Here is a 26,409-nt window from a genome sequence, read left to right as displayed (position 1 = left end):
CCCACGAGGGACCAGTATGAAAATGTATGTACTCTGGATAAGAGCATCTACAAAAATGTAAATGTAAGCAACATTGCAATAGAGTAATTAATATTCAATAAAATCTTCAAATAAAAAAACAGTGTTATCTCTTTAACAGATTAATGCATTTTGAAAACACTAAATCCCAAAACACTATCGTATTCATGAAACCTATTAATCAATACAAATGATCCCAAATTCATATCTTGTCTGTGAACAGATCAATGTATAATAATCAGAAAAACACATTAATGGAACTAAAATCATAAATCATTAATTTGTAGTGTGTGTGCACTGCCGTGCTTGAGCATACTTTCACACTGACTTCATCACTCTTGAGATGCAGAGGGCCCTGGCAGTTCACAATTAAGCAGCAGATCCTCCACAGTTGATTGACAGAGCCTGCCAGAGTGAGTGGGATAATCATGTCCCAGATATGGCACTCCTTCACCCTTCTAATGGCTCTCTCCACTATAGCACTCTCAGATGTCCAATGGCTTGCGTTTGCTCGATGTCCTTCTGTGTTAGCGGAGTTGCTCTTTTGAATGGGGGAATGAGGAGCGTTGCCCCCACATCTGACCGCATCCTCCCCATGATGAACCCCTTGTCTGCCATGCATCCATCACCAGGCTCAAACAGCTAGAGGATTGCTCTTCCCATTCCAGCCTTCTGGGCCTCGGACCAGTAGGTTAACCTGGAGGCAGAGGCGGACTCCCAGAACACCATGAAGACCTTCTCTGAGTGGAACCGGGTATAGAACCTGAAGTTCTCATCGCATGCACATAATCTTTGGCGCTTGAGGTGGTGAACAGAGAGCAGTAGTTCTAGCTCCTTGATTCGATCCAGTGCAGCATCCAACACACTTATAGAAAAGTAAAGGGTAATTTACATGACACAATTGTACCGTTATTCTGTTTCATTGTCAGTATCATGACACAGTAAACCAACTCTGACTTAGTCTAGGTCTCAAGTATATATACAATCAATCAAGTATGTTATGGTACTGCTATTTGGTTTAAGAAATGTTGGTTCAAGGAACTAAGGGAATGGTGGCTTAAGTTAGAGAGCAGAGTGGCAGAACAGATAGCATGCAAGATGGCTAGCGAGTTAGTAGTTTTGCTTTTGTTATTTCAAAAGCTGAATACAGGTAATCCAGGTAATCCAATTCCATAGCAACCGTTTGCAGAACTACAATGCTGAGCTATAACACATCCTCAACCATCTGGAAAACAGGGCTTTCAAACTATTGCAGACTACAAAGGGAAGCACAGCTGCAAGCTTCCCAATGACATGAGCCCACCAGACGAGCTTAATAACTTCTATGCTCGCTTCGAGGCAAGCTACACTGAAGCATGTATGAGAGCATCAGCTGTTCCAGATGAATGTGTGATCACACTCTCCGTAGCCAATGTGAGTAAGACCTTTAAACAGGTCAACATTCACAAGGCCGCAGGGCCAGATGGATTACCAGGACGTGTACTCCGAGCATGCACTAGTTACAGACTGTTACAGACTGTTCTCTCTGACACGGCAAGTGGTAACAAAGCGCCAGGTCTAGGTCAAAAAGGCTTCTTAACAGCTTCTACCCCCAAGCCATAAGACTCTTGAACAGTGTGTGACAAATCCAATTTTGTTTTATTTTTGAAGACAGGCATAGTCATGGTCTACTGCAGTCAGTGCAGAGGCACCAACACTTGTGTCCATAGCGGAGACATCCATCTTCTGTTCCCAGACATTGGTTCCCCGTCACGCACTTGCTCTATCAAAGGGAAAGACCCGAGACTACAGGCTCTTCCCACAGTCATTCCAGGAGAACCGACAGGCAACAATTCATACAATTTCAGTCTTCCACCAGAAGTTGTGAGTTTGTTTTGTCGTGTTGCTACAGATACGACTCAGTCATTAATTATTTTTGGCATAGTTGCTGTGCAAAAGAACTGGTTGTCCATACTAAACAAAATGGATGCTATGCAGCTTGGATTATGTTCTTGTCACTTGCTAGGTATCTAGTCAACTTCAGCTAACATTGAACCTTTAATGACAGTACACCAGCTGCATTTTAATTTGTTTGAGCTTTTTTTCTTTAGCCATTAACTTGGATATGTCCATGATAATGATGTTGATGTTTGATTTCGACTGGCTCAGAAAATGTCCAGTCGGGGCACTGTTCATGTCCGGGCACTGTTCACCCTAAATAAAGGTTAAAAACTCTATGTATGTCAATACAGAGATCGAAATTCAAAAGGAAAGCTTTGTTTCCGAAGTTGGACAGGCAGACAGCAAGGATTCTATTAAACCCCACTGTACCAAACTAAATGGGCTCCCGAGGGCTCCCCAATGGCGCAGCAGTCAAAGGCACTGCAGCTTAGTGCAAGAGGTGTCACTACAGACCCTGGTTCGATTCCAGGCTGTATCACATCCGGCCGTGATTGGGAGTCCCATAGGGCAGCACAGAATTGGCCCAGTGTCGTCTGGGGTTGGATGTCATTGTAAATAAGAATTTGTTCTTAACTGACTTGCCTAGTTAAATCAAATGTAAAATAAATGCTAGGCTGGAAGCAAAAGGATATAATGTGCAAATTGAGATAAATACAAGAGATGATTCGGACAGCAACATGAACATGATATTGTTATGGAGGCACATTGATCATTTTCAGATGGAACTGTTAGCAGGCATATGTGTGTCGGTGAAGGCCAATACAGCATGGCTTGGAACGCTGCTCATCCAATCAGCATCCAGGATCCAAACAACCAGTTTCATAAATATTTGGTGTGTGTTCGTAAATTCACTCTGACTACCTACTCTGATTTCAGAGCACTGTTGTCTGAGTGTGCCAGAGCGCAGAATAACTGATGAATTTACTAATGCTCCAGACCTGTTGAATATGGCCGGTGTCAGTGAAATTAAATTGTTGCCAGCAGCACAGTTACAGTCACCAACGCTCTGGATAACATGAAAACAGCCAAAACAGCTCTGCTAGGGTGAGTAAAAAGGTCAGAGTGAGCTGTTCTCTCATTTGGGTCTGGAAGTATCTAGCAAGCTAGCCAAAGTTAGCCAGTTAGCTTGGGTGCTTGACTGCCATTGTGTGGTCAGAACGCTCATATCAACTCTACTCCTCGGCGAAAACGCTCTGAATTTACGGCCAATCTGACAATGCTCTGAATTTATGAACGCCCAAAGTGCACTCTCAGGTACTCCAGATTTAATTTTATGAACACACCCTTGGTAACGTGAATATTGTAATGACCTGACTAGATCATAAAGGAACAATTGTCCAGACTGAGGCTTGAGTTTACGAATTGACGGTTTATTTACCCAACTTTACACAGGCTACTGTTTGGCCATAGCCCACGCCAAATAAATGAAAGATACCCCACAATCCAACCGTGACCTTCTCTTGTGAAGGCCAGACGTAAGAGAGAGAACAATGGCTAAACCTGGTCTTAACTTCCAATGCTCCATTCCCCTGCCCAACCCCCCTCCAAGCCACTCCGCCAACCGCCAGGATGCCCAGCATCAGAACATTCCAGGCATTCCCGTGATTGGCAGATAGCAGGTTGATTGGCATGTTGGACCCCGCGAACACTGGTAAGTACAACACAACCCACTAATAGCCTAACACATAACACACGGCTGTCTGTGCGGGTCGCTACAATATATTCAGTATACTTTTATCTAAAAAGGCGAACTTTTTAAATGTTTCACTATTTTAATTGTTCTGAAATGATGATCCGATCCCCTTCCTCATCAGAGGAGCCTCCACTGCTATATGCTGATAACAATTAATTATTTTGAGCAACGAGAGACATTAAGTTTCTGTCACTTCCGATTAAAAAACATGCATGCGGTTCTCAAGTTGAATTAAGCAATGTAACAACAGGAATTGACAAGGAGTGACTGGAGTCAGAGTGAAAGAAAGTGTTACTGTCACTTTCCTCTGCTGATTGCTATTGGAATGTTTTTGTGTTGTCCCATGCATTGATTACAATTCATAAAAATAAAAGTAAACAGTGCACTTAATATACACAAGTAATGATACAAAGATAATGTAACCTTCATTTTTTATATATCCCTAAGTCAAAATAACAAACTTAATTAGTTTGGCCACATCACCTTGGATACTGTTTTTCTTTTCTTTTGTTTGTGTGCAAACAATAATGCAGCTTCTATCTTGCAATACTAGCTGAGCTAAGGTAGCCTGCTTCAAATAACATGTCACACTAGGAATGATAGAACTGTTGCTATTGTAGCAGGTTTTTATTGTTGTGGAAAAACTATTGAAATCATATAATGGCTACGGGCTCTATTCAATCTGTAACCCGCGATAGAAATGCAAATGTAATTTCCAATTGAGCCAACATAAGCGCCGTTTACCGTGAATGCAGTCTCTGCTAAAGCAGAAACATAACCTTAAAGTTTGAATCATGCTGAAAAGCTGATTTTCTGTGATGCAGATTGAATAGAGCCCTTGGTTAATCTTGAATAGCAGCTAAATACCAGGCTGTGAATAAAACATTCCTGGTTTATGCTCAGTTCTATTGCTGGTGTGTGTTGAAAATGCTCTCCAATATCACATATTTTCATAATTGCTGCATTGCAGATTTGATTGAACTTCAGCCTTTAATTTGGACTGTCTGCTTTTCCATCTATGACAAATTCTGTTCATCTCGATTGCAGACCTTTCACTCATTATTGCTCCTTCCCCTTGCGACTCACTCATGGACAAGAGGGAAATACCACTCAAAAGTTTTCCATCACACTCTCTCGCATATAACCTTTACTTCAGCTGAGCCCTATACTACAAATCAGGTTTGAGGTAAATTTGGTCAACTCTGAGTTTAACTCGGGATAACCGGTACTACGAAAGTGTCTCACTTTTTTAGCCAGGTACAGTTCTATGGCAGCAAATCCTTCAGAACTAATCTGCTCGCTAACTCAGGGCTAACTCAGGGCTAACTCAGGGCTAACTCAGGGCTAACCCAGGGCTAACTCAGGGCTAACTCCATTTATCCTCAATGAAGTGTTTGAGCCATGTGTTGAGGACCAATGAAATCAGATACCCTCTCTTTTGCAAAGATTGTGTCCGTGTTCGAGTGCTTCAAAACTGTGATGTATCATGGGTAAATTATGATTAAGTGACTAATCTACAAACAATATTGAGTAGTTAATTATGATGCAAGGTGATTTGTAGATTAGTCAGTCTCGCTTCTCCTTTAAAGTTGACTGCAATGTCGAACTGTCATCATCCTCTTCATTTGAGGAAGAGGACTGATTAAATATGTTGTTAATCAAATATTTTCTTGTGTGTAAAAATAATAGTTATTTTAAAATACCTTTCGCATTACACCTTAAGTAATGACAGCATTTGCTTTCCAAACTGTACGTTTTTCACCTGATTGTATTTTGAAATTTGCAAAAGGCAAACTGACAGCTGCAAACAACCATAGACATATAATCCATAGATCCATTCAAGTCAAGACTAGCAACCATTGCTGTAGTGTACCCATGTTTGGTAACAGTCAAATTGCCAGGGTTAGAGGTTCCAGAAAACAACAAAACAAGCTGTTCCACAGATAGGAGTGAGAGGAGTGGAAAAAAGGTGCTTGTGCTTGGATATGCACACCAAAGACGACATTAACGATAGGTAATAAAAATAAAGAAGGCACTTCCAAAAGCCTAATTCACACCTAAGCCTGCTGAATTTGCAAGATAACTTTTCTTTCATTTAGATTTTGGCACAAATGAAAATGTTGCACTGACTGGATTGATGTTTCGGCATTGTCTCAATGAAGAGTTTGGCGTTCGACCAGCCACGTGCGACGTGCACGCACAGTTACAATCCTGCTAGAGTTCGCAGCAGACGGAGCCTTACCTAGATTGTTAAGCTAACCGAAGCTGGCTAGCTTTATAAAAGTCTGACTAGATCTAGCTTGCTTCGTAGTATACCACTCTGGTCTCTTCTCTACCTTGCTAGCATGTCAGAAACCTTCATTGTTTTTTCTCATATGCAACATTAACATTCTGAGAAATCAAAGGTCAGTTTTCTTTTCTTCCATGAAATGAATGAAAATCCATCTGGTTTGAAACATGTTGTCATGCTTTTCTACACAAAGGCAGACTATCAGGGGACTGTATAGCACTTAGCTTTGGAGTAGGCTAACTGGGGGTGGTTGCTGTGGATAAAATAAATATTGTGGACATTGGCCATCTCACCTCTGTGATATCACAGCTGTGATCTGAATCCCTGCGAGGTGCTGGGCTTTGGAGGTTCAGGTGGAGGATAGAGATTGCCCACTAGTGCTGGCTGGAAATCGATTGAGCCAGGGTGGGGTCGGTTGTACCACCTCCTTCCTTCTCCTCTTCCTCAAACATGATAGCATGGATAAGCATCAATATGGTGAGATTTTGCAAAAAGATAAGCATCAAGGAACATGAGATAGGCATCAAGCGAATTTCAATACATTGCATTCAATAGGGGGAAATTAGCATCACATTATGGACAGCTAAAGAACGGCATCACGAATATGATGTCTAGGTGAATACATTGCATTCAATAGGGGGGAGATTAGCGTCACACAATGGATGCCTAGAGAAAGGCGTCGTGAACATGATGCCTCAACAATCCGTCTGTGACGCTTTATCAAAAAGTTATATTCGTCACGTGGCATGATGCGAATGTCAATACATTGGATTCAAGGTAAAAAAGTTGGTGATAAAGCTGCAGTGGGTAAATTGTCTGTCGGTTTTTATAGCGTTTCTCTCTCTATTCTCTAATCCCCTCTCTCTCTTATCTCTCTCCCTCCATCATTCCTTCTCTCTCCCTCTCTTTGCCTCCCTCGGTCTATCTTTTCTACCTCTTTATCCCCTCCTTCTTCTTTTCTCTTTCCCTCCCCCTTCTTTAATCCCCTCCACCCTCTTCCCCATCCTTCTCCCTCCCTCCTCTCTCCCCCTCCCTACTTCACCCTCTCCCTCTTTCTCTCCCTCCTCCCCCTTCTATTCTCTCTCCCTCCTCTCTCTCCCTCAATCCCCATCACTCATATCTCTCGCCCTCTCCCTCCTCTCTCTCCCTCCTCTATCCCACCTCCACCTCTCTCTCCTATCGCAACAGACTGGGTATTGACACACAAGTCAATATATTGTTTTGAAGGCAGAACATTTGGTGATAAAGCTGCAACGGGTACAGGGAGGCAGACAGAGAGACAAACTCTAATCTCAAACCTAAACCTAACCCTAGCTTAATTTCCATATCCCGGCTCAACCCTAACCCCAGCTGTATGGTAAGGGTTAGAGTTGAGGTTGGAGTTCGGTTTGAGCCGGGATGTGGACAAGAAGTTAGCCTTGGTGTTATGTCAAGGGTTAGGGATGTGCCCAGATGTAGCGAGGGTTGAGGCTAGGTTTAGGGCGGAGCTGGGATATAGACATGAAGCTAGAGTTAGGGTTAGAGTTGAGCTGAGAATTGAACATGAAGCTAGGGTTAGAATTGAGGTTTAGGGTTGAGGTGAGATGTGAGATGTGGACATGAAGCTTGAGTTAGGGTTGAGGGTTAGAGTTTAGTTTTAGGTGAGGATTGAGCCAGAATGTGGACTTGAAGCTAGGGTTAGCTTTGAGGGTGGGTTAAGGGTTGACCCAGGAACTGGACATTAAGCTAGGGTTAGGGCCTGAGAATGAACAATTCATTCATTCATTCACCCCACCCCCCAATACATGGCAGAAAAGCCTGGCCTAAAGTTCATGCGCTTTTGAGTGACATCGGCAGAATAGTTGAGGCTAGAAACACAATTTAGTATTGGATCGTTCAGCAGACGCTCCCGATCAACGCAAACCTACACCTGACCATGTAACATTTACTCTTCGCAGTAAAAATGTCCATATAAAAACATAACCTATAGGCCTAATAGAACCATGACACCCTGTGTGGACTTAAATGAGCTAGCTAACCGTCCTTCCACAAAACCCATTGTGACCTTATAGGGATGCCCTTGGTTGATGCCCTTACTTCCTGTGGCAACAGAAAGTGGCTGAATTCATCCTCAACATGGTCCTTCATTCTCTCCCTGCAGTTACACAAAAACACTGTCTTCCATCCTCTGTCAACAGTCAAGTCTTGAGGGGATTCTTCAGGTTTTTGGCAATGAGGTCCTTTATCTACTTCCCCAGGGTCAGTGTATCTCGTGGATACTATGTTATGCCTCTGCATGCTGGCAGATACAGTACCATAGACTTCAGTCATTGTGCTAACACTAGTTAGCATTGCCTAGCGAAACTACTTCTAACTTCCTTCATACTAGACACAGAAACATGACATGGGTATCCACGAGTTCCTCTGACTCTTGGGAAGTAGAAAAATATTCCTTTAATGTGAATACTTGAAACTCAGGGGATGGTTGAAGAGTATCCCTAGGAGCCGTATGTTGAATTTCAACTTCCTGCGATTACAGGAAGTGATTTAATTGGGGACCATAGTGCACCTACGTCACATCGCTGAGTGTACCTCTAAAGAGATGCATGGGTTTGAGGGTGTGAACGATGCTGAATGGGCATAAACAAAGAAGAGCTCTCTAGCACTTGACATAATCTTTCAAGGGCATTTTCTCCTACTTGTTCATCAAAGCAGCATAACTTTTCCATGCTTCCTCCAATCACAGTGAATACCATTTTGGATCTCAAAATCTTTTGTAATCTGTAAAAACAAGCATTTCAGATGTTTTGACATAACCCCAGTTGGGATGGGTCGTCACATATTAGCCTGATTTTAATTAAAATATGTCAAACAGTATTTTTTAAACATTTTTTTGCCATGATATGTTAGGCTGCTCCATTCTGGAGTGTTCGATCTAATGCTTTCTGAGAAATGTAATTTTTCCCTAATATCTAATAACTTTATTACAGACAACCTATAAAATTATTTTAGAATGTTTCCAGACCACTATAATTATTAAACTTTTGTGGGAGGATGAGTTTTAAAAATGAAATTTCACAAAAACATTAAATATAGTAATGGAAACAATACAATACATGTCAAAATAAACATGTTCATAATGATTTATGTGAAACGTGTACGCTAGAAGTTGGGAAGCAAGTACAGCTAGTGAATTTAATAATACATGGAACAAAACAAGAAACACGAGTGGAGTACAGACATGAAACACAGAAACATAATCAATAATGCCTGGGGAAAGAACCCAAGGGAATAACAGATATAGGGTAATCATGAAGATGATGGAGTCCATGTGAGCCTCATGAGGTGCAGGTGCACGTAACGATGGTGGCAGGTGAGCGTAATAATGAGTAAACTGGCGACAACGAGCGCCAGAGAGGGGAAGCGGGAGTTGACGTGACAGTATTGGAATAAGTGAAACATTTGAATTTCAGTGACATTTTTTGAATTAAAGGAATTGTCCAGTGTTTAATGTTTTCTATGAAATATTAACTATAATTTCTTACAATATGAGTTAAATAGTTTTCCTTTCAAAAAATTGTAATTAAGTAAATGTTAAAAAGCAGCTTTTCTGTGTTGGAATGGTGTGGGTGTACCCCAACAACAGATTGGTATGGGCGTATATGTCATAAAAAATATTAATGCGAGTAGGCTGCTGATTTTCCAGGTCATCCTACTCTAAACCACTGATTGGCCAGATCATCCTCCTCAGGAGTATGACATCATACTCAATGAGGAAATAGCTAGCATTTTTTAAATGGTCTGTTTAAGATACAAGTTTGAGGTGGTTTTCATGTCCACATCCTGGGTCAACCCTTAAAACTGCAATACATTGATTTAGGTGTCATTTCCGGTATGTCTATCTCTGGGCATCCATAGTGTTTTTAAAATTGTTTTTAAATGTAACCTTTATTTAATTAGGCAAGTCAGTTAAGAACAAATTCCTATTTACAATGACGGCTAATCTCACCATTAAAAGCAATGTATTCACATAGGCGTCATGGCCGTGCTGAATGCAATGTATTCACTAAGGTATAATGTTCAAGAGGCCTCAATACTGAATGCAATGTATATACATAAGCATCATGTTCCTTGATGCAAATATCAAGTTTCAAGTTTTAATGTCACGTGCACAAGTACAGTAAAATGCCTTTCATTCAAGCTCTAAAGCCAACAATGCAGTGATCAATATCAATGTAGTACAACATTTTTTACATAAGGTAGAACAATAACACATGGGAAATCTAATTGAGAAATAAGAAGAACACGAGAAAGTAAGAAGAATTTGAAGATCTCCCTGTAGGCTGTCTCATCGTTGCTGGTGATCAGGCCTGCCAATGTCGTGTTGTCAGCTAACTTGATGACGGTGTTGGAGTCATGCATGGCCATGCAGTAGTGGGTGAATGTGGAGTACAGGAGGGGACTAAGCACACACCCCTGTGGGGCCATGTTGAGGGTCAGCGTGGCGGAGGTGATGTTGCCTTCTCTCACTACCTGGGTTCGGCCTGTCAGGAAGTTCAGGATCTAGTTGCAGAGGGAGTGGTTCAGTCCCAGGGTCTATAACTTGGTGACAAGCTTGGAGGAGACAATGGTGTTGAACGCTGAGCTGTACTCAATGAACATCATTGTCCCATAGGTATTCCTCTTATCTAGGTGGATGAGGGCAGTCTGGATTGCAATTGAGATGGCGTCATCTATGGATTTGTTGGGGCGGTATGCAAATTGCAGTAGGTCTAGGGTGCCTGGAATGATGGAGTTGATGTGTGCCATAACCAGCCTTAAAAAAGCACTTCATGATTACAGATGTGAGTGCTACAGGGGGTAGTCATTATGGCATGTATCCTTAGAGTGCTTGGGAACAGGAATGATGGTAGTCATCTTAAAACATGTGGGGATTAAAGACTGGGAAAGGGAGAGATTGAAAATTACTGTGAATATGCATGCCAGCTAGCTGATCTGTGCATGCTCTGAGAACACGCCCTGGAATACCATCCGGCCCCACAGTCTTGCGAGTGTTGACCTGATTAAAGACCTTACACATGTCGGCCTCAGAGAGCGTGATCACCAAGTCCTCCTGTTCGGTGGTTGGCCCTCACACACTTCATGGTGTTGTTATTGTTAAAGTGTGCATACTATTCGTTGACTTCCTCTGGTAGATTGGCATCATTAGGCAGATCACGACCGGGTCTTCTAGATTGATGCTTATATGCTGATACCAGGCTGCCTCCTCTCACCGACCCCTCCTCAATGTCACAGGGAGATCTATATTGCCTTTGGGCTGCAGCGAGACCACATCAGACCCCTTCTATCTCTCACCCCTTTGCCCTCCCCCATCCCCCATCCCCCCCACCCCTCTATCCACATGTTCCTCAGGCAGGGAGCAATTGACTGGGCTCACTCCGCATCGATTCTGAGAAGTGGGTTGCTTTTGATAAATAGCATCAGTAGGTTAGCCCCACAGGGATGAGAAACCGAATGAAGTCTGAGTTGGAGTTATTCATATTTTCACCTGATTAAATAATCTGTTTTTGATTGAATAAGTTATCAAATTGATCTATTTATTATTTGAGAATGGTATCATCACATTAGCTATTGACATTCATGTCTTGAAAGATGTATGTACTTTTCAATATATCCAGCTCGGGTTTAATAACTTCCCATGTATTTCGCAGCACTAGTCGCATCATGAGTCTGTTCGCAGCAATGTCTCGTCAATACAATGTGAATTGAGTTAAGGGGCCGGGCCTTCTTTCAACCGGAACATCTCTGTGAAGAAAGGTCAGATATTCCGTGAGTAGCAGTCTGGCTGACTGAACCAGTCCAAGACCAAGGTGAGAGAGCGCATTTTATCTTACTGGTTTTAAGTCCTCCTCCACCTCCCTACAGCTCCAGGAGGCAGGTGACCTCTGGATGCTTCCCTGCCAACCTTTACTTTTAGGTGGTTATACTGACCTGAAAATTCCTCCATCCTGATTGGATTAGGGACTGGAGATGCAATCTGGTGATGAATACTGAAAAGGTCAAGCCTTCCTCTCCAAAGACACGTCACTCCATTGTACAGCACGCTGTGAAAAAAATGCATCTGATAGACCCTTTCTCTTTTTTTCCACTGGAATGTCTTGTTCCTGGCGCAGTCTTTTGCATCTCTATCTCCTCCCAACTCCCCGTCTTCCCCTTGATATGGAAATGGGGTAGTGATAACACATGCCCTCAAAAGAATCACATTTTTCAAGGGATGAAAAAAACTATTATAGGATTGCTGCAGAACAGGGCAGACTTGAGTGGTCTAAACCTGTAGAGGTGCTAGTTGTGTCTTAATTAACATATCCCGACTGAGCAATGGCTTCCTTGAAGAATTGGATTTAAATTGTGAGGATTAGGATGTGCAGGGACAAATGTAGGACACAGAAAGGGAAGGAATAAACCACTGGACTTCCCAGTCTCAATGAATACATAATGCTATTCTGTATAGTATTGAGATCCAACGCCACCTGTTGTTTCAGCCCTTTGTATTTTCTCCCACCCCGTAACCTCTCACTTTTTATTCTCCCTAACATTTCCCTGAAGGTAGAGAAGGCATCAGTCCCTGTTCTGTTTGGTCTGTGTAATGTTGATATATCTCACTCAGGGCCTAAATGTCAGTCTGGGAGAGCCAAGCCCTTTTTAGTAATGGCCAAGCAGTTGCAAATGTCAGGCACAGCGTTGTGTTGATGAGTGGCTGTGCCTGAGTGTCCCACAGTGTCCCACAATGCAGCTCCGACAGTCACCCACGAGTAGGACTCACCCTCTGTGCCCTAGCATTTCTTTCTTTGATATGAGGCAGAATAGCATACCAAAAGCAAATCAAAACCCAGGCTATGTTTGAGATAATGTTGTCTTGACTTTCTACATGCTAGTACAACAAGTTTCCTGGTGTGCAAACGTTTTAAAAAATCTAGCCAGGATTTTCCTCAACCATCTGCTTTTGAGGGATATAATGTAACATTTTGGTTGAATGCTAACTTGAGACATGTATGTATGTAACTTGAATTCTCCCATAAGTATTGAATAACGATTTACACAAAAGTTCCAGTCGTGCATGCATTTCATCTTACAGTTCAGCTCTATTACATTAGATAACAACCAAACTGATTCATGATTTTGCAACCGTCTTCCACATACTGTGAAACTCACAGGTTTTAACTTTCAGAAAACAACACTGTGTTTATCAGAGTTTGGCATTGTTTGTGTGATTGTTACCTGGCAAAGTCAAAATGTTAGCGCTATCAGAAACTCCTATTGTTGAGCATCTGAAAGCACCGGCAGCTGTACCAGGAGGATGACTCATGCCGCAGGTTCTCCTCAGACGGTTTTCACACGTCTTCTTTTCACTGTCAGATCTTAAGCCCTGACACCTCGTCTCCCGATGAGATGGGATGGTGTAACTCTTCACAATCCTCTGTCATATTGGGTGCCACTTTTCTTCTCGCTGCCTCAACAAAGTCCCGGCTCGCCATTGATTAGAGAGCGAAAGAAATGCTCCATACCTCGATCTCTCTGTTTATACGGGAGAAGACGTTGAAGAAGAATCACAGCTAGCGAGTCTGTAATTCTGATTGCATTCAGGAGATGAGGCCCGCTGCAGAAAAAAAATATCTGACTTCAGAGGGATAGATCTCCCCACACTCCCATCCGTGGCTTGCTCCCTGCCAACGCAGAGTTAGCCTTTCCTTTTATGCGCTGCCCCTGGGATTATTATATCAATCTACGTGACCTGATTACCAGCCTGCGGTTCACTGCCAAAGCACTGGATCAAGCGATCCCTCCATTTCCTGGCGTGTCAGTGTCCTATTCCCCCACTGAAGCCTTCACATGTTACCTCAGCTACTTTGTTTTCACACAGCCCCAAGGTCTGACCTCTCTGTCCTCACAGGGTATATCAATGGTTATACAACGGATGGGTCTAATCCTGAATGCTATAAAAAAGCATCTAGATATCTCACATCTCTCCGACATTTGCAATATTGTTCCAATATTCAAATTCGATCTCCAGCTGTCCCATAGTAATGAACGTGTCGGGAGTCAGAACGAGATACACAGGCAGACAGCTTTTCTCAGACTTCTTTTTATGGATATAGACAAAGAAATGTAAATTGAAAAAAGGTTAAACGAAATGAAGTGCAGCTAGTTTGTAGTCTTTCCAGCTTCAGTTTGAAGTGATTGTGTTACCTGTGTTGTTGGCTAGCTCCTCTGAACAACAGTGTCCTGATGAGAGAGCACATTTTCTACTCAAGGCGAATTCACACCCCATTAGCTTATTGTTATGGATGCATCCAAATAAATGTCACTAAAACAGGTTAAACAAATGCAAATTCAGCTACTGTTGCTATTCTGGCTGAACTGTTTGACGTGACTGTAAATTAGCCGTAGTTGCCTAGCTAGCAAGCAAATATGGCAATGGAATTTAAAACGAACGACTGAGATACTGTCCATAGATACAGAACAAAAACCCAATGACTGGGTCACGTCTCTGGCAACAGGCCGATAGTACGAACGACCAGCAAGCTTGGGCAGCAACCCTAGATTTGTGTTGTCAGGACTATTTATTATGGAAGGATGAAATAGCATGAGTAAATTCAACGAAATAGCATTCTTAATGAAAATATGTCAACCCTTATTTGAATATGTTGATAACCCAACTTCGTTATTGGGCCTAAAAACACCTGTCACCAATATATTCCTCAAACACCGGCTTCACAGGCATTATCACTTAAGAAGATGTTAAATAGCTCTATTAGGTCTACAGTAGGCTTGTGTAATATAAGTGTGTATAAAGCATAAAGCAATACTTTATGGCTATTGTAAGACAAAGTGGCACCCCGATGTGTTTTGTGACTTGGAGACATAGATTAGCACTGCAAAGGGAGTGACGTTGACGTCTTAAACCCAGATGGGTGTCCTACACCGGATAGGCATTATAGTGCCCTGTCATTAACAGGTGTGCAATTAATTCCCCATGATGGGCTAGTGTGACAGTAATGAAGGTTGACAGTGTGGGCGCTTGTTCCCATGGGACCAGAGTGAAGACAGCCGGCCAGACGTGTCCTTGTCGTGTGTGTTTGTCTCATCTTCTGCTCTTCCCCCCCCGCTTAACTTTGAGCTGCCATGATGGTGGCATTTGTAGTCCTACATGTTGAGCTATATTTAGTTTGATGGTTGTACACAGAGTGTAATGTTATACGTACATCCATTTAGTGAGATAGTCCACTGGCCTATTATTCCTATCAAATGACAGTAAAGGGTAGTAAAGGAACAGTTATGTGTGGTTTATGAAAAGAGACCAGCATTGATTGCATAGACACAGCAATAGGGCTGTGCCGGTCTGATTTCACACCTCTTAGTAGATGTACACTGTAGGATCAGGCTAACTCACTCCTAGCCATCATGCACTTAGCCACTGTAGAACTCAACGTTAGTAATCAAGTATCTTCAGTTGGCAGTAACTGAGTGTTGTCTACGACTGCCAATACATTGTCAAGCCCAAGTGATACACAAACAGAACAGAAACTGAAAAGCCAATTTTGGCATGTTGTTTTAATTTAGAACTCAGAACACAGCATGAGTGTGTGTGTATGAGAGAGCGACAACATCAGACATCCTCTTATTACTGAGCACACTGTAGGTCTGAGTGGTGCATTATATTGCTGGCACAGTTGTTGGAATTGTCTCCTCCAGTCCTTACCCAATAAATGCTTGAATTTTTCATTATAAAATTGAGAAATTCACAATGTCCCTCTATTAGCATTCAGGAATAATTGATTCATAAGAAAATATGGAATATAAATCAGGATGGGTCTCCTTTTACACAAAAGATCCACCTTACCCCCACCGCCCGTTCCTTCAATTATTTTTTCATCTGCCATTTGTATGCTTTTCATTACCCATCTGCTCCCTTATGACATGCCGGTAATAGCCTTGGAGCCATGCTGGTAAACAGTTTTGACAAATTAAAATCACCCAGCTCAAGTGAAGGGCCTGTGCTGCAAACTATAGGAGAGAAGAGAGGAGAGGAGAAGCACTAGCCCGGCTTCCTAGTGACAAGGCCAAGCCAAGTACACATCCGCTGCAGGGCAGGCAGCTACTGTACTCCAGGCAATTTAATTGTAATACCATTGGATGATAAGAAATTAGGATTATTTCTCTTAGTGAAGGATATTCAACTGAAAACCAAGCTAGCACCTCATGTTCACATCCAAAACATGCAGCTACTGTATCCTACTGTTTCATTACTGCTTTTGCTGCTGTGCCAGTTCCCTCCTGCAGTTGAAGAGATTTCTCTAAAGGATGATTATCACTTCAGATGCACATGCCAGGACTGTGTATGACAAGGACATATGTGGAACACACCGTGAGTGACTGAGAAATCCATTAATGACTAGAAACATTATTAATCTTGCACATACACACAAGACAGTTTTATTTGACAGGCATTGTTAATCCATCTTCAGTCTATCTAAAAATACTCCAAGGCACTGTTTTTAGGCTGCTGTCTCTGTACATTTCATTACAGATCCAGTATGAGCGTTCATACTGTTATTATGTGAAGGATGATGTAGCATTTGCAATTTTTTTCTTCTTAAAATAACAAACCATACTTGTATATTTATAATAGCTGGATGGTATTGATCTATTTTCATTTATCATTCACAATTGAAAGAAACAATGACAAAACATTTTGTTTATGCTTGCAGTTTGCTTGCAGTTTCCTTTTACAATTTTAGGGATAGTCTTCCAAAGTGATATTCAGATGCACATGGTAATCTAATTAGCAAAAACAATACAAATATGTGGAATTCCTGATAAAGAAAAAGGTTAGACACATTGTTGTATTGTAAAGTCTTTATGAAAGGAGTGACGGTAGCGTTGGACAACATTTGAGTCATTTAGCAGACACTATTATCCAGAGCAACTTACAGGAGTAATTAGGGTTAAGTGCCTTGCTCAATGGCACATCGACAGATTTTTCACTTAGTCAGTTCTAGGATTCAAATCTGCGACCTTTTTGGTTACTGGCCCATTGCTACGCTACAGTACCTGCCGCCCATGATGACAACCCACGACACCATGTAACTAGCAGCTTGACATTGTTCTCAACTAGCTGTCCAGTACCACTGCAACACTGAAGCAACACTGTCGCCTAATTGTGTGAGATTATCGCAACCAAAGCATTCCTTAACTTCCTACCTCGACAAGAATCAGATCGGCGCTATCCATCTTCATCCTCCATCATGACGGCCTGACAGGGGTTTCCATCATGTGTCATTATTGGTGCATGAGGCAACTCAGCGAAACATTCCTCCACTCTGGGAAATGCATCAATCACACAATGACAGGCCTGTGCGTGCTACAGTAATGACAACCCCGTGCATGTCACACGACCATTAGGATGTATCTGTAGAGAGGAGAGAGAAGAATCAATGCATTTGGTAGGTAATTAAGATTAGGCATTGAATAGAGAATACTGTACATTAGTGCGATGGCAGTCTGAATGGCTGTCAGGCTAATGTTGACAATTGGGCGATGATATTGGTATTGGTACTGCAGTCAGACTGGTATGTTGCGACCTCATTGTGGAGATGGCAAAAACGCTGAATAATGGTGGCTCAGTCGACTGGATAAATGACTGCACCATCTTTCTCAGCTGATAATTAGTATTTTCTGGTCACAGTGATTCAATTACACAGTATATTACAAAAACGGGGCAGGCAATCGACAGGTCAAGTCACGACTTCCGCCGAAGTCGGTCCCTCTCCTTGTTCGGGCGGCGCTCGGTGGTCGACGTCACCGGTCTTCTAGCCATCGCCGCTCCACCTTTCATTTTCCATTTGTTTTGTTTTCCCATACACCTGCTTCACATTCCCTTATCAGACTAAATGTATATCACCCTCTGTTTCCCCCATGTCTGTGTGTGGAATTGTTCTTTGTGTAGGGTGTTATGCTACAGGCTGGCTTGCGCTAGGTTTGTTTCAAACCTAGGTTTGTTTGATTTGTTTAATCCGGTTCATGTTACCGTGGTTGTGCTTTGAGCTGCCTCACCTGTGCCTTTGTGCAAGGGTGTATATTAAAGTTCTCCTCTTATCACCCATCTCTGCTCTCCTGCGCCTGACTTCCCAGCAACCAGTCACTCACCCCGTTACAGGTCAAAGGCATTCAGAGGTCAGTAATCCAGAGCAGAGTGCGAAAGTTACAGAATGGCAGGGAGGCTCAGGGCAGGCAGAGGTCAGTAATCCAGGGCAGTGTCACAAGGTACAGAACGGCAGAGGTCAGGGCAGGCAGAATGGTCAAAACTGGGAAAACTAGAAAACAGGGACTAGAGAAAAAACAGGAGTAAGGGAAACCGCAGGTAGGCTTGACGAGACAAGGTGAACTGGCAACAGACAATCAGAGAAGACAGGTATAAATACACTGGGGATAATGGGGAAGATGGGCGACACCTGGAGGGGGGTGGAGACAAGCACAAAGGCAGGTGAAAAAGATCAGGGTGTGAGAGACCTAACTGATAATACACCCAGGATAAGGGTTATTCAAGGGTACATGACATTCAGCCACATTTCATGGACATTGTTTATTTTAAATAAATGGGAGGAGGAGGGGCCGTGTTGATAAAAAAGTCAGATTGAAAAATGGAGTGTTACTTAGGTCATCTTTTAGATCTCAGATCTTGTGACTGGGTTTGACTTCAATTAAATCCTGAGGGGTGCTACCGAGTCAATCTGTGATCTTTATCTCAACCCTGGCCCTTAGATCTCTATCGCTCTGCGACCCATGGGGAAATGGAGGCACCTTTCATAACAATGGGCTTGGAATCTTTGCTATTTCTGGCCACCCCCCTGTTCCCTAAACAATGATGTGACTCTATTGAGGGCCGCGACCTTGACTACAAGAGTTTCAGGGAGCCCAGGCCTGTCTCCTTTTACAAGTTTTTTATTTCTCAAAATCTGTAACATATCAATGACCTGAGGAGTGTTTTTTCTCATGCAGGGATAGCAGCACTATCATAGTGTTATCTAGACTGGGAGGTAAATATGTTATTATGTTCCTTGTGTAATATTTGCACTGCTCTGATTCGCAGAACAAAAACACATTGGATTAATCTGTCTCTCCCAACTCTGAGGTTTCAATAGAAATACGGTCTAAATAGTTTTGAGCAACTGGCTGGGCTGGCAGTCTCTGAAAAACCTAGTGGTTGACAGACACGGTGAAGAAGAAGGCCTGGGTTTGAGATGATTGAAGCTCCCCTCCCTGTCTCCGTTAATCCAACCTCTCCTCCCTCTCTGCCAGCCCTCCTCTGATGGCTAATTACAGGCTTTGATCTGTGTTTGTTCCATCTGTATAATATTTAACGTACTGTAATTATGCTGAATAATCACTAGGCACGTCACCTCCTGCAGAGTCATACTGTAGCGGTAATACCCACTTGAAAAAGCATATAGTATATTATGGTATAAATACTGTAGTATTACTAAATGTATATACTATAGTATTCACTGTAGTGTTTTTGCAGACTTTACTGTAGTATTCACTTTTGTGTTTTTGTGGACATGACTGGAGTATACTGAAGTAGTTTACTATAGTTTACAGTTTACTATAGTATAAATAGTGTAGTATTACTATAGTTTAGAAAAACTATAGTATACACTATAGTAATTACTGTAGTGTTTCTGCAGGCATTACTGTAGTATTGTTTTTGTTTTATTATACACTACAGGCCACAACGCATACTCATTCAAGGGTTTTTGTACTATTTCTACACTGTAGAATAATAGTGAAGACATCAGAACTATATAATAACACATATGGAATCATGTAGTAATCAAAAAGGTGTTCGACAAATCAAATTATATTTTACAGTGCCTTGCAAAAGTATTCTTCCCCTTGGCGTTTTTCCTATTTTGTTACATTATAACCTGTAATGGACATACACAAAATAGTCAAAATTGGTGAAGTGAATTGAAAAATATAACTTGTTTCAAAAAAATAAAAAATAAAAATAAAAACGGAAAAGTGGTGCGTGCATATGTATTCACCCCCTTTGATATGACGCCCCCGAAATAAGATCTGGTGCAACCAATTACCTCCAGAAGTCACATAATTAGTTTTAAAAAAGTCCTACCTTTGTGCAAGTGTCACATGATCTGTCACATGATCTCAGTACATTTACACCCATTCTGAAAGGCCCCAGAGTTGGCAACACCACTAAGCAAAGTGCGCCACCAAGCAAGCGGCACCATGAAGACCTAGGAGCTCTCCGTCAAGGACAAAGTTGTGAAAAAGTACAGATCGGGGTTGGGTTATAAAAAAATATCAGAAACTTTGAACATCCCACGGAGCACCATTAAATCCATTATTAAAAAATGGAAAGAATATGGCACCACAACAAACCTGCCAAGAGAGATCCGTCCACAAAAACTCACGGACCAGGCAAGGAGGGCATTAATCAGAGAGGCAACAAAGAGACCAAAGATAAACCTGAAGGAGCTGCAAAGCTCCACAGTGGAGATTGGAGTACCTGTCCATAGGACCACTTTAAGCCGGACACTCCACCGAGCTGGGATTTATGGAAGAGTGACCAGAGAAAAAACATTGCTTAAAGAAACAAATAAGCAAACACGTTTGATGTTCGCCAAAAGGCATGTGGGAGACTCCCCAAATATATCGAAGAAGGTGTTCAGATGAGACTAAAATGTAGCTTTTTGGCTAAAATGCTGTGTCGGGCACAAACCTAGCACCTCTCATCACCCCGAGAGCCTTATCCACAGTGAAGCATGGTGGTGGCAGCGTCATGCTGTGGGGATGTTTTTCATCGGCAGGGACTGGGAAACTGGTCAGAATTGAAGGAAAGATGGATGGCGCTAAATACAGGGAAATTCTTGAAAGGAAACATGTTTCAGTCTTCCAGAGATTTGAGACTGGGACGGAGGTTCACCTTCCATCAGGAGAATGACTCTAAGCATAATGCTAAAGCAACACTCAAGCAGTTTAAGGGGAACCTTTAAATGTCTTGGAATGGCCTAGTCAAAGCCCAGATATCAATTCAATTGAGAATATGTGGTATGACTTAAAGATTGCTGTACACCAGCGGAACCCAACCAACTTGAAGGAGCTGGAGCAGTTTGCCTTGAAGAATTAGCAAAAATTTCAGTGGCTAGATTTGACAAGCTAATAGAGACATACCCCAAGAGACTTGCAGCTGTAATTGCTGCAAAAGGTGTCTCTGTCATGTACTGTCATGTTGTGTCTTGTCTCTGTCCTTTCCCTTCACCCTGTCTCCCTCTGCTGGTCGTTGTTAGGTTACCTTTTCTCCCCCGCTTTCCCCCAGCTGTTCCTTGTCTCCTCTTGACTACCTCGTCACCCCTTCTCCCACCTGTTCCCCTTTTCCCTCTGATTAGTCCCCTATATCTCTCTCTGTTTTTGTTCCTGTCCTTGTCGGATTCTTGTTTGTTGTGTTTCATGCCTGAGCCAGACTATCGTCATGTTTGCTGTAACCTTGTCCTGTCCTGTCGGAATCTGCCGGTCTATCTGAGCCTACCTATGTTTGGTTATTAAAGAAGCTCTGTTTAAGTTAGTTCGCTTTTGGGTCCTCATTCACTCACCGTAACAGAAGAATCCGACCAAGAATGGACCCAGCGACTTCGGATCCTCTCCACTCAGCCGTCGGGATCCAGGGAGCGATGCTAGGCAGACACGAGCAGGAAGTGTCTGCTGCTCGACATGCCGTTGAGACCCTGGCCACCCAAGTCTCCAACCTCACAGAACAGGTTCACCATCTCCGCCTCGATCCACCGGCCACTTCCAGGGCTTTCGAATCTCCGGAGCCCAGAATCAATAACCCGCCGTGTTACTCTGGAGAGCCCACTGAATGCCGCTCGTTCCTCACCCAGTGTGATATTGTGTTTTCTCTCCAGCCCAACACTTACTCCAGGAGCACTGCTCGTGTCGCCTACGTCATATCTCTCCTTATTGGACGGGCTCGTGAGTGGGGCACGGCAATCTGGGAGGCAAGGGCTGAGTGTACTAACCAGTATCAGGACTTTAAGGAGGAGATGATACGGGTTTTTGATCGATCTGTTTTTGGGGAGGAGGCTTCCAGGGCCCTGTCTTCCCTATGTCAAGGCAATCGATCCATAACAGACTACTCTATTGAGTTTCGCACTCTTGCTGTCTCCAGTGGCTGGAACGAGCCGGCCTTGCTCGCTCGTCTTCTGGAGGGTCTCCGCGCAGAGGTAAAGGATGAGATTCTCTCCCGGGAGGTTCCTTCCAGCGTGGATTCCTTGATTGAACTCGCTATTCGCATTGAGCGACGGGTTGATCTTCGTCACCGAGCTCGTGGAAAGGAGCTCGCGCTCTCCGTCGCTCCCCTCTCCGCATCACTACCATCTTCCTCTGCCGGCTCGGGTGCTGAGCCCATGCAGCTGGGAGGTATCCGCATCTCGACTAAGGAGAGGGAACGGAGAATCACCAACCGCCTCTGTCTCTATTGCGGTTCCGCTGGTCATTTTGTCACTTCATGTCCAGTAAAAGGCCAGAGCTCGTCAGTAAGCGGAGGGCTACTGGTGAGCGCTACTACTCCTGTCTCTCCTTCAAGATCCTGCACTACCTTGTCGGTCCATCTACGCTGGACCGGTTCGTCAGCTTCCTGCAGTGCCTTAATAGACTCTGGGGCGGAGGGCTGTTTTATGGACGAGACCTGGGCTCGGGAACATGACATTCCTCTCAGACAGTTAAAGGAGCCCACGGCCTTGTTCGCCCTGGATGGTAGTCCTCTCCCCAGGATTCAGCGTGAGACGCTACCTTTAACCCTCACTGTTTCTGGTAATCATAGTGAAACCATTTCTTTTTTAATTTTTCGTTCACCTTTTACACCTGTTGTTTTGGGCCATCCCTGGCTAGTTTGTCATAATCCTTCCATTAATTGGTCTAGTAATTCTATCCTCTCCTGGAACGTCTCTTGTCATGTGAAATGTTTAATGTCTGCTATCCCTCCTGTTTCCTCTGTCTCTTCTTCACAGGAGGAGCCTGGTGATTTGACAGGGGTGCCGGAGGAATATCACGATCTGCGCACGGTGTTCAGTCGGTCCAGGGCCACCTCTCTTCCTCCACACCGGTCGTATGATTGTAGTATTGATCTCCTTCCGGGAACCACCCCCCCCGGGGTAGACTATACTCTCTGTCGGCTCCCGAACGTAAGGCTCTCGAAGATTATTTGTCTGTAGCTCTTGACGCCGGTACCATAGTCCCCTCCTCCTCTCCCGCCGGAGCGGGGTTTTTTTTTGTCAAGAAGAAGGACGGGTCTCTGCGCCCCTGCATAGATTATCGAGGGCTGAATGACATAACAGTGAAGAATCGTTATCCGCTTCCTCTTATGTCTTCAGCCTTCGAGGTCCTGCAGGGAGCCAGGTTTTTCACTAAGTTGGACCTTCGTAACGCTTACCATCTCGTGCGCATCAGGGAGGGGGACGAGTGGAAGACGGCGTTTAACACTCCGTTAGGGCACTTTGAATACCGGGTCCTTCCTTTCGGCCTCGCTAACGCTCCAGCTGTCTTTCAGGCATTAGTCAATGATGTCCTGAGAGACATGCTGAACATCTTTGTTTTCGTTTACCTTGACGATATCCTGATTTTTTCACCGTCACTCCAGATTCATGTTCAGCACGTTCGACGTGTCCTCCAGCGCCTTTTAGAGAATTGTCTTTTTGTGAAGGCTGAGAAGTGCACTTTTCATGCCCCCTCCGTCACATTTCTCGGTTCTGTTATTTCCGCTGAAGGCATTAAGATGGATCCCGCTAAGGTCCAAGCTGTCATTGATTGGCCCGTCCCTAAGTCACGCGTCGAGCTGCAGCGCTTTCTCGGCTTCGCGAACTTCTATCGTCGTTTCATCCGTAATTTCGGTCAGGTGGCAGCTCCTCTCACAGCCCTTACTTCTGTCAAGACGTGCTTTAAGTGGTCCGTTTCCGCCCAGGGAGCTTTTGATCTCCTCAAGAATCGTTTTACATCCGCTCCTATCCTTGTTACACCTGACGTCTCTAGACAGTTCGTTGTCGAGGTTGACGCGTCAGAGGTGGGCGTGGGAGCCATTCTTTCTCAGCGCTCCCTCTCTGACGACAAGGTCCACCCATGCGCGTATTTTTCTCATCGCCTGTCGCCGTCGGAACGTAACTATGATGTGGGTAACCGCGAACTGCTCGCCATCCGGTTAGCCCTAGGCGAATGGCGACAGTGGTTGGAGGGGGCGACCGTTCCTTTTGTCGTTTGGACTGACCATAGGAACCTTGAGTACATCCGTTCTGCCAAACGACTTAATGCGCGTCAGGCGCGTTGGGCGCTGTTTTTCGCTCGTTTCGAGTTCGTGATTTCTTATCGTCCGGGCTCTAAGAACACCAAGCCTGATGCTTTGTCTCGTCTCTTCAGTTCTTCAGTAGCCTCCACTGACCCCAAGGGGATTCTCCCTGAGGGGCGTGTTGTCGGGTTGACTGTCTGGGGAATTGAGAGGCAGGTAAAACAAGCGCTCACTCACACTCCGTCGCCGCGCGCTTGTCCTAGGAACCTTCTTTTCGTTCCCGTTCCTACTCGTCTGGCCGTTCTTCAGTGGGCTCACTCTGCCAAGTTAGCCGGCCACCCTGGCGTTCGGGGTACGCTTGCTTCCATTCGCCAGCGTTTTTGGTGGCCCACCCGGGAGCATGACACGTGTCGTTTCGTGGCTGCTTGTTCGGTCTGCGCGCAGACTAAGTCCGGTAACTCTCCTCCTGCCGGCCGTCTCAGGCCGCTTCCTATTCCCTCTCGACCGTGGTCTCACATCGCCTTAGATTTTGTCACCGGACTGCCTTCGTCAGCGGGGAAGACTGTTATTCTTACGGTTGTCGATAGGTTCTCTAAGGCGGCTCATTTCATTCCCCTTGCTAAGCTTCCTTCTGCTAAAGAGACGGCACAAATCATCATCGAGAATGTTTTCAGAATTCATGGCCTTCCGTCAGACGTCGTTTCGGACAGAGGTCCGCAATTCACGTCTCAATTTTGGAGGGAGTTTTGCCGTTTGATTGGGGCTTCCGTCAGTCTCTCTTCCGGCTTTCACCCCCAGTCTAACGGTCAAGCAGAACGGGCCAATCAGACTATTGGTCGCATCTTACGCAGTCTTTCTTTTCGCAACCCTGCGTCTTGGTCAGAACAGCTCCCCTGGGCAGAATACGCCCACAACTCGCTTCCTTCGTCTGCGACCGGGCTATCTCCTTTTCAGAGTAGCCTCGGGTACCAGCCTCCGCTGTTCTCATCTCAGTTCGCCGAGTCCAGCGTCCCCTCCGCTCAGGCTTTTGTCCAACGTTGCGAGCGCACCTGGAAGAGGGTCAGGTCTGCACTTTGCCGTTATAGGACGCAGACTGTGAGGGCTGCTAATAAGCGTAGAACTAAGAGTCCTAGATATTGTCGCGGTCAGAGAGTTTGGCTCTCCACTCAGAACCTTCCCCTTAAGACGGCTTCTCGGAAGTTGACCCCGCGGTTCATTGGTCCGTTCCGTATTTCTCGGGTCATTAATCCTGTCGCAGTTCGACTTCTTCTTCCGCGATACCTTCGTCGCGTCCACCCGGTCTTCCATGTCTCCTGCATCAAGCCCGTCCTTCGCGCCCCCGCTCGTCTTCCCCCCCCCCCCCCATCCTTGTCGAGGGCGCACCCATCTACAGGGTCCGTAGAATTTTGGACATGCGTCCTCGGGGCCGTGGTCACCAGTACCTCGTAGATTGGGAGGGGTACGGTCCTGAGGAGAGGAGTTGGGTTCCCTCTCGGGACGTGCTGGACCGTGCGCTGATCGAGGATTTCCTCCGTTGCCGCCAGGTTTCCTCCTCGAGTGCGCCAGGAGGCGCTCGGTGAGTGGGGGGGTACTGTCATGTACTGTCATGTTGTGTCTTGTCTCTGTCCTTTCCCTTCACCCTGTCTCCCTCTGCTGGTCGTTGTTAGGTTACCTTTTCTCCCCCGCTTTCCCCCAGCTGTTCCTTGTCTCCTCTTGACTACCTCGTCACCCCTTCTCCCACCTGTTCCCCTTTTCCCTCTGATTAGTCCCCTATATCTCTCTCTGTTTTTGTTCCTGTCCTTGTCGGATTCTTGTTTGTTGTGTTTCATGCCTGAGCCAGACTATCGTCATGTTTGCTGTAACCTTGTCCTGTCCTGTCGGAATCTGCCGGTCTATCTGAGCCTACCTATGTTTGGTTATTAAAGAAGCTCTGTTTAAGTTAGTTCGCTTTTGGGTCCTCATTCACTCACCGTAACAGTCTCTACAAAGTATTGACTTTGGGGGGGTGAATAGTTATGCACAATCAAGTTTTCAGTTTTTTTTGTCTTATTTCTTATTTCACAATAAAACATATTTTTCATCATCAAAGTGGCAGAAATGTTGTGTAAATAAAATGATACAAACCGCCCCAAA

General features: G+C 44.3%; 1 long non-coding RNA gene across 1 annotated transcript in view; it reads right to left on the bottom strand.

Moving 5' to 3' along the window:
* LOC149982525 (uncharacterized) overlaps window positions 1-26,409 on the bottom strand; it is a 419,448-nt gene that overhangs the window by 225,482 nt on the left and 167,557 nt on the right. The gene's annotated exons all lie outside the window — the stretch shown is intronic.

The sequence above is a fragment of the Oncorhynchus mykiss genome, chromosome 7 (assembly GCF_057628025.1).
Source record: "Oncorhynchus mykiss isolate SJ-2025 chromosome 7, ASM5762802v1, whole genome shotgun sequence".
Taxonomy (NCBI): domain Eukaryota; kingdom Metazoa; phylum Chordata; class Actinopteri; order Salmoniformes; family Salmonidae; genus Oncorhynchus; species Oncorhynchus mykiss.
This window is presented reverse-complemented; position numbering and strand designations above follow the sequence as displayed.